Below are 9,933 nucleotides of genomic sequence, written 5' to 3' on the forward strand. Positions count from 1 at the left end.
TTAGTAGAAGAACTTAGAGAATCATTCCTTAGTGACAGTGAATTTCTCTTGAAGACAACGAACATCATTTGAAGTCGGCGAACATCATTTGAAGGTACAGAACATTATTCTAGAGTAGCAAACTATCCTTGAAAATAGATATCTTTACCCTAGGAGAAATGAACTCCATCTCTAAGACAATGAACCTCCTTGTGACAAAAAGCATCCTATTCTTGGAGATAAGTTCATCAAATGTGTGTGTATATCCTAGGTTGAAGATATTATTCTACTATGCATAATCTACTAGTTTTGATTGCTTCAATTATTGAAGCCATATTGTAAAGATATTTTTGATTATTGCATAATAAGATCTAAAATTTATGGTTGGGTTTTTCACCTCCAAGAGGCAGGTTTTCCTAGGGTATTCTTGGTATTTTCTTATGCACGTTAATTTATTTTTTGTTATTGCTATCTAATTTTCTACAGTCTGATCCAAAATTAATAGGGTCAAAGTCAATTTTGATAGGGTGGCCAAAGGAAATCCAGGTTCGGCTAGGTGTGGGGGAGTGATTAGGGATGAAAATGGTAGGTTGTTAGCAATGCTGGCACTCCCCGTGGGATGTTAGACTTGTTGGAATTAATGAACACTGGGAGGGGGGTTAATTATTGTTCTATAATTTATAAACTTATTAAACTGATTCTTAAACCATTGGATGCATAAGAGTGAAAGTATAGTGCAGAAATATAAACCAATAAATGACAACATCATAACACCATAATTTTTACATGGAAACTTAGAAAGGGAAAAATCACGATGGGATTTGAACCGACAATATTATTATACTTTTTTCAAGAGTATGATAATATTACAGAAAGGGGAATGCACTTTCATTCAGACACACTGCCTAGAGCCCACTACAAAAATATAAAAGAGGGCTACAACCTGGAGGAAGGATCACTACCTTACAAATGATTACAATTTATTACAATGATGAATGAACTAAAGAATAGAATATACATATGCCAAATAGAAGTTTCAGTTAAGCTCAATTAGCCTTCTGCAACTATTCTATCTCTCTGCTTTGTCATATACCAGAGCACTAAAAACCTTCAATCACATTCACCTAACTTTGTACATTCACTCAAGAAGACTTCTCATGCTCATCTCATTATTCAAAATGCTCAACCAAATCAAGCTTATATATCTACATCAACAAAACAAATCACTTCTTATGTCCGCTTCCAAAAACCATATAACATGCATCATGAAATTTGTATCAACAAGTCGGCTTAATCCACCCACAAATTCATATGCGGACCTAAAAAAAATGATAACAATCTTCAAACAGGTTGGCCCAATCTCCTCGAACTTGAAACCAATCACCGAAATCTTCCCAAGGATTCTACATAACACATTACATCAAAATAGCTTTGTTCTTCCTAAATTACTGGCTAGCGGACCTTCAATCTTGCTCATGAATTAACATTGGATACCAAGATGAAAAAATAAGTTGCCTAAAACCTCAAATCATCTACCTCTATAACCGCAACCAAATTTATGCAACCAAGATCAAGATATGCACATTGTACTCATACTCTATCGATTACTATATTCCACCTTTCAGACTTATGCATCATGATAATATGACTTGTAGTAAATTAAATATTCATGTACCGAATATGATTTTTGAATTGAATTTCCATCAATGACAACTCCTACGAATTAATCTTCACCAAAACAATGTCTCTTGCCAACAATCTCCCCCTTTGCCATTGATGGAAACATTGTAAAAAATGAACTATACAGTCAAAGCTACAAAAACTTCAAAAATATCAAAAAATCTCAACAAGCTCCCCCTAAGGATTTGCACCATTTTTCACTTCACTCTCTCCCCCTTTGACATCAATTCCAAAGATAGGAATCCACCAAAATCTATATATAAAGATATATATAGTTGCTTACAAAAACTTGAAAATATCTGCAAAAATTGTCTTTAGGGACAACAAGTGGTTATCCCAAGCCTTCTTCAAACTCTCTAAAATATTGATCATACCACTGAAAAGATAGGCATGTAGCTCTTCTCTTCTATCTATCAAAAAAATCTTGTTTAGAGCATCCTTTTCATCTTGCATATTGTTCATCAATGAATTTATCCAGGGAGTGATAAGGATTCTTAACTTTCCCACTCTACCGATAATAATGTCATTTCCCTAATTTAAACTCTTAATCTTATCCAATATACTCATAACTTGTCCCACAAAATTGCTAGCCGAGACTAATTGTGTTGCATAAGACTAAGATATGCTAGCTAAATGGCCTTCACATTCTTTTATTTTCTTGTCAATGTCAATAGTAAACTTGGGCAAAATTAGACATGACTTGTATATTTGATTGCCTTCATCTGATGCATCTTGTATATTCTTCATAGCAGTTATCAAGCTTACCCTATCTCCTTCAATCATCTTCAAAAATGTTTTCAGTCTCATAGCATTAAACTGAGTCAAAACTCTAGCATATGTTGCCTTCTCTAAAGACACAAAATAATATTCTACAACATTCAACATACTTCTAAGCTTACCAGAGGGAGTATCAGTTATATTTAGTGAAGAGGGGAAAATGGAACAAGAGGTCAAATGATCAAAAACACAATGAAATAAGCTTGAAAACACTAAAACATCAAGAGATCATTTTTACCTTGTTATTTTACCTTGTCCTTCGGATTGAGCTTGATGAACTGGATGGTGAGGATGTGCCCTTGATGCTCCACTTGATGTGTTGCTTGCTTGATTTGGATGTGGAATTCTCTCCAAGTTCTCAACAAGATAGATTGGATTTGATAGGATTATTGGATGGATTTTGGATGGATTTGAATTGAAAGATTGGAGAAAGAAGAGGAGAAAAGAGCAACATGACAATGCATCAGATGTGGATTCTTTGTGAGGAGAATAGGCTCCAATTTATAGATTGGAGAAGGCCAATGGAGGGTCAAGATTTATTTGATTATGAAGGGTTGAGATTGATTTGAGATAGAAGGCATGGATCAAGGGTGCCTTGGGAAAATAAACAAGAATATAAAATTCCTTTGGAAAAAGGGGGGAGAAATTTGAATTTCAAACTTGAGGAATTAAAAATTCCAAAATAAGGATGCATTGAGGGATTCAAAGAAATTTGAATTTCTTTGAGAGACTCAAAGTTGATGTGACATGAGTGGGAATTAAAAGTTAAGGGATAATGATAATCATAATTATGAGAGATTCTAGAAGGATTAATTAGGTTGAGTGGGATTAGGAAAAGTGATTTGTAGGAATCACATGACTAGGTTAATTAATTAGAATTAATTAACCGAGTGGGTTTAGAGGAAATAATTATTGGAGGGGACTTTAAAAGAATAAGGGAATAATTAATTTATTTGATAAAATAATTATTGGACAATAGTGACATGATTAATTAAATTATATTTAATTGATTCTGAGAGGAATAAGGATATCACAATTAAGTCAATTAATTATGTTGATAGGCTTAAATTAATTAAATATTAATTTAATTACTTTTAGGTGTCTACATCTAGTTTGAAGAATGGCAAAATTTTCTCCAATACATTAGCCACCAATTTTATAAACTCTTTGTCTGTGGTATGGGACTTGAGTAAGTCCATAATAGCTTTTGCTTGTGCAAGAGTTGCTAGCTTCAATCCTTGAATAAGAGATAGAGAACTAAGGTCAATGGGTCCTTGAGTGAAATCAACAGAGTCAGTGATAATGATTTCCTCTATCAATGTCTCTTGCCACTCTCACTGGAGCCTGATCATCCTTCTCTTCTCCTTTCTCCTTCTTTGTCATGTTTGCACTTGCAACTTTCGCATCATCTTTATCCTTTTTTGCTTCAACCTCTCCCTTTGCTACATCAAATTTTCCAATCTCCTCAGTTGTCTTCTCAGAGTCAACCTCTATCATCGAAGGGTCTTTTTCAGCTTCACCAGACACTCCAACATTTTGATCATCAATATCATCAAGTGTTGCATGCACATTGGTCTTTTCTGCCAAAATATCTTTCTGCACATCAGGGATGGTTGCATGCACTTTCAAAGTGGATTTATCTTGTAACTGCTCTTTCGATTGAGTGTCATCATGTGCCAGATTAAAATCATATCTATGCTCTATCAAAAATTGCCTCAAAATTACTTCAGTCTCTTTAGTTACTTCATCTATTTTACCAAGCATGATTTAATTGACTCTCTTATTTCTTCTAAATCTATTCTTAGCAATCTTTGACAATCTATCAACTTTAGCTTTATAAATTACAAATGACAAATTTACTAATACATATTATTTTATTCTTTCATCTTCCAAACTAGTTGTATGCCTCTGTGCATCTAAAATATCATACAATCCCTTTGGAATTATAGATGAAATCTCTATCAATGTTTTGCTATAAACATTCATATACTGTACAATTGCTTCCTCTCTAGCTCTCTAATCATTATCATCCCAGTTTTCAAAATACACAGGTACATTATTTGAATTACGTTCCTTAAGAATTTCATCAATTATTTCATTTAAAGTCATTAGGGGAACAACATCATAAGTACCTTCTACCTTGATAGACTTTAGAGCTTCATCCAATTCAAACTTTTGCTTCTTGCTGGCTCTTGCTCTATCGAATGGCTCAACTTCAGTTCTTGGTTTCTTGGTTAGCTAGGCTCCATCGGATTGAGGCTTCTTTACTACCCTAACATAGGTAGTTCTCTTCTTCACCTCTTTCACTGCTTCATCAAATTTTGTCTCTACATCCTCAGCAGTGGCTGCAACATATTCTCTTTGCGTCTTCTCCTTCTTCCTCTTCTCTACTCCACTAGTTGATTTTTCTTGTGGCTTGGGTGGAGGGTAGGCTTTTGAGCATTGGAGGTAGGTGCAAATTGGGCTTGCCTTTTCAGTAATTTCAACTACCAATTGAGTTTCTATTCCTGATGATGATGTCATTTCAAAAATAGGGTATGAAAAAACAACTAGAACATGGATAAATACCTTTTCAAATTCAACCTGATGCTAAGAATCATTGTTGGATCGCTTCAAGCTCTATTTTTTCTTCTCAATCTTGTTTGCCTTGCTCTCCTTCTCTTTCTAAAGGATTTAAATGCCTTTTTATCCTCTAAAACCTAACTTTAAGTTATAATAAATTGACAACCCTAAAGGCTTTCTGAATACCCTGCTTCTTCAAGAATTCATCACTGGGCTCTCAGATAGGCATTGAATCTTCCAGATACCAACTACACAACTAATCTCAATCATTCATAAGCTTCCACAACTAGTTATAGATCTTTGAAAGGGGGTTTTAAGGATTTTCAGGAAAAGCTTCCCCCTAAGGCTTTGGCCCTTAGTTATCGGATGAGGTTCCAACGCTAGAATCAAGTGTGGAGCCATTCTGAACATTTGAATCTTCCTTATTAACCCACATATTCTTATGCTTCTCTCTAACTTATTCAACCTTTTCTTTTCCCTTTTCATCTAATCTGAACTCTTGTCTACCGGAGCATTCTTTCTCACATTCTTTCTTCTAAAACATTTACAACGTGATCAAATTTTTTGCATTAATAGAAAATAATATTCTCTTGCATAGGCCTAAAGTTCATTTGATTTGGTCTCATCCTGCATTGGTTAGAAATGTATCCAAGCATTCCACAAGAATAGCATCTCTTATTTTGAAAATTATTCAACATTTCTCTACACATGTTTGATTTATGACCAAAGTTATTGCATTTGAAACATTGACCGATAAAGGTAGGACCATTATTCATCAGTACCCTATTTCTACATTATTTTTCCATATGACCAAATTTATTGGAAACAAAATAGTTACCATTGAATTTATAAGTAGTAGGTTATCTTACTGAAGCTCTCTTGTTCTTCTAATGATTACTTTGTCTAGAACCAGAGGATTCTCCTTTCTCATATCCAAGTCCTTGCATGTCTTTTCCACTTCTCTAACTTTCTAGCATCTCATCTAGCTTGGCTGAGCTAGCCTTGAATTTTTATTTGTACTCATTAGCAGTGCAAAGTTCATCTCTTAAGATTATGATTTCCCTTTCAAGTTCTTGTCCATCATTCTTGGATTGTACCAATTCAAGTTTCAACTAATCATTCCCATAGTTCAACCTGCAACATTCATTAGATCTATCCTTCAATGACTGAGTTAAATTTTCCTCATTCTTCTTCATATCCTCAATCTCCTTTGTCAACTTCATCACAATGGATTGCATTTCATTCTTTAGGACTGCATTTTCTATAGCAAGCTTCTCACATTCATCTATCTTGTCTTGTAGGGCTTTATTGCCAATGCTTTGTTCTTCTTTCTCCTTGAGTTTATCCATTGGTTCCTTTCTCTTCTCTCTAGATGTGTTCACTTGTTCCTTTAGAGATTCAATAAAAAATTTAGCTGCTTCTAGACTTCTCCTCAAGCTACTCTTCTCTTTCATAGCTGCATCAAGATCTTCAAGTACCACAATAAGTTACTTCTACAAACCAGAGCCCATTGATTCAATCTTTGAGATCTTCCTCAATCTATTAGGCTCCTTCTGAGGAACTAAGCTCAAATACTAGTTGTTTGAATCAATAAACACTGAGAGGGAGGGTGAATCAATGTTCTATAATTTACAAACTTATTAAATTGATTCTTAAACCACCAGATGCATAAGAGTGAAAATAAAGTGAAGAAACATAAACCAATTAACGATAACACCATAGCACCAGAATTTTTATGTGGAATCCCAGAAAGTGAAAAACCACGGAGGGATTTGAACCCAAAATATTATTATACTTTAGCCAGGAGTATGATAATATTACAAAAAGGGGGATGCACTTGCATTTAGGCACACTGCCTAGAGCTCACTACTCAAATATAGAAGAGGGTTACAACCCAGAGGAAGGCTCACTACCTTACAAATGATTACAATATATTACAATGATGAATGAACTAAAGAATAGCATTTACATATGCCAAATAGCAGTTCCAGATAAGCTCAATTAGCCCTATGCAATCTTTCTATCTCTCTGCTTTGTTCTTCTTCTCTGTCATATACCGAAACACTAAAAAATTTCAATCACATTCACCAAACTCTACACATTCACTCAAACTTCTCATGCTCATCTCATCATTCAAAATACTTAACCAAATCTATCTTATATATCTACATCAACAAAACAAATCACTTCTCATGTTGGCTTCCAAAAAACACATATCATGCCTCATGAAATGTGTATCAACAAGTCAGCTTAATCCTCCCAAAAATCCATATGTGTACCTGAAAAAAATGATAAAAAGTTTCGCACAAGTCATCCCAATCTTCTCGAACTTGAAACCAATCACCAAAATCTTCCCAAGGATTCTGCATCACACGTTACACCAAAATAGCTTTATTCTTCCTAAATTACTGGATACTGACCTTCAATATTCCTCATGAATCAACATCAGATACTGAGATCACATAATAAGTCACCTCAAACCTCAAATCATCTGCCTCTATCACTGCAACCAATGTTATGCAACTAAGATCAAGATATGCACATTGTACTCATACTCTATCGGTTACTGTATTCTACCTTCTAGACTTATGCCTCATGATAATATGACTTCTAGTATATCAAATTTGCATGTACCATATATGATTTATGAACTAAGTTTCCATCATTGACAACACCTAAGCATTAATCTTCACTGGAAAAGCATCTCTTGCCAACAAGACTAACTACCTTGCTGAGGTTGTAGCCACTTACCATGGGTTATTATTGGCCAAACAAATAAATGCTAAGTCAATATGGTTTAAAGGGGACTCTAATAATTGTATCCAATGTTTATTGGGTAATCATAAACCCTCATGGAATATAAAATATTGGATTGAGAAAGCTAAGGATTTATTAAAAGCATTCCAAAACCATAACATTTCTCATGCATATCGAGAACCCAATGGTTTGGAAGACCACTTTTCTAATCTTGGAGTTAATAGAGATGATGAAAAAGAATGGGGGCTAGGGGATAATCTATTTGGAGAAATAAAGGCTTGACTGTTATATGATTTGGCCTAGGGGAGATAGGGTTTAAATGATCACATAATGCCTTATTATGATGGGTCGCATTCCAATCATTAAATGTGTCATCCTTGTATTACTTCTGGTTGGGTCACATGCTTTCTAGGTATTTTGTGGCATGCTTTGTAATTACCACAGCCTACTCATTAGTGCCATTATTGATTCCATGGGAGGAGAAAGGAAAAGGGTGGAGCCCTTGAACTGTGAGGAGATCAAGAAGAATAAAACAATTTGGTGTATCTTAGATCTGGGAGGGTTCACTCCCATCATTGGAAGATTGCATGGTGCCCATGCAAATGTCACTGAAAATTTTTCCAAGGGTTTGAAGGATGAAAAAATTCAAATTAAGAGAAGAAGGGTGGAAGTTGATGAGAAACTCATTGTTGAGGTCATAGGCCTATCAATGGAAGGAGAAAATTTCTATAGGGACATGAAATTGGCTGATATTGCAGCCAATAAATTCCCCAAAAATGAGAAGGAGAGGGAAAAGCTTGCAAAAATCAACAAAAACAATCTCAAAATGGGTAACATTATATATATCTAGTGCTCTATTCTTGTGGTTTTGATGAAATGTGTTACCCTTGATGGTATATTTACTAGGGCCTATGGGAATCATTTTATTTTACTCAATCATTTTAGGCACAAAGAGAAATTCTCTTTTCCCTTCTTCTTGATGGTGTCCATTAATGCTAGTATTAAGGACCATAGGAAAACAATTTCATTGTCCTGCATGGTGGGTTTCTCTTCCTCATCCATGAACATATCAGAACCCTATCCCCTCCTTTGACTAGGGTTCCTGATGTTTCTTGTGATTCTAAAGAAGGAGACCATATTAGTCTTTTCTCTGATGAAGAAGATTGGAACAATGATATAGAAGACTCTAAATTTGAGTCTGATTCATCTTCGAATATTAGCCACAAAGCTAAACATGGTAGATCCTCCCATGTATCTACTTCAAAATTTGATTCTCAAACTTTGCACTAGTCACTTCCACATAAACCTATCCAGGACCAAACCGAAGTGATAGACTCCCCTTCTGGAGGACCTCAATGTCAACTCTCCTTATCTCAACATGGAAAGGGATAACCCTAATGATGTTTTGTCCTTGCCCATGATGCTATTGTTGACAACTTAAAGATGTTTAAATGGGCTTTTCATGAAATTAAAGATATCAGTGTGAAAATTTGGTAATTAGATGGTAAACAAAGATTCTCAAGCTACAGAACTATGGACGGTTGATCAAACAAAGTCAATTGTGGATTCTATACAAAATACCATGGGAATGATTAGTGATATGAAGAAAGACTATGACTGCGAGATTTTGCAGCTAGAGGAAAAACTCAAGAAAGACTTTGCAGGTAGATTGAGAATAAATACAAGAAAATTAATGAGAATTTGATATCTTTGGTTACCTTCAATCATAAAGTGGTTGAGAAATCAACTGAGATTTTAAATATCATGATTGGAAATCTTGAAGCAGTCCATCAAGAAGGATCTACAGTCGATGTGGAAACACATGATAAAAAGCTTGAGGAAATGGTGGGACCTTGCAAGAGAACTAGAACTAATCTGAAGAAGAAAAATGCTAATTAGGATATTCATGAGATGAAGAATATTGCACTAAATATGACTTAGTTGGAAATTGAGACTGTTGAGGCCCTGAAAAACTTGTACTAGCTTCTTCCTTTTTGTTGTCTCTTTCCTTGTTTTTGGCTTTGTGGTGGTTTTATGCTATCTTTGGGCCATGGTGGAAATGGCATATCTTATTGCATCTTTTTGATGTAGCTCTCTCTTAAAGGGTTTTGGGTCCCTTCAAAACCTTTGTTCCATAATAAAAAATAAATTGACTCCTATTAATCCATAAAAAAATAT

Source organism: Cryptomeria japonica, chromosome 5 (genome assembly GCF_030272615.1).
Source record: "Cryptomeria japonica chromosome 5, Sugi_1.0, whole genome shotgun sequence".
Lineage (NCBI taxonomy): Eukaryota > Viridiplantae > Streptophyta > Pinopsida > Cupressales > Cupressaceae > Cryptomeria > Cryptomeria japonica.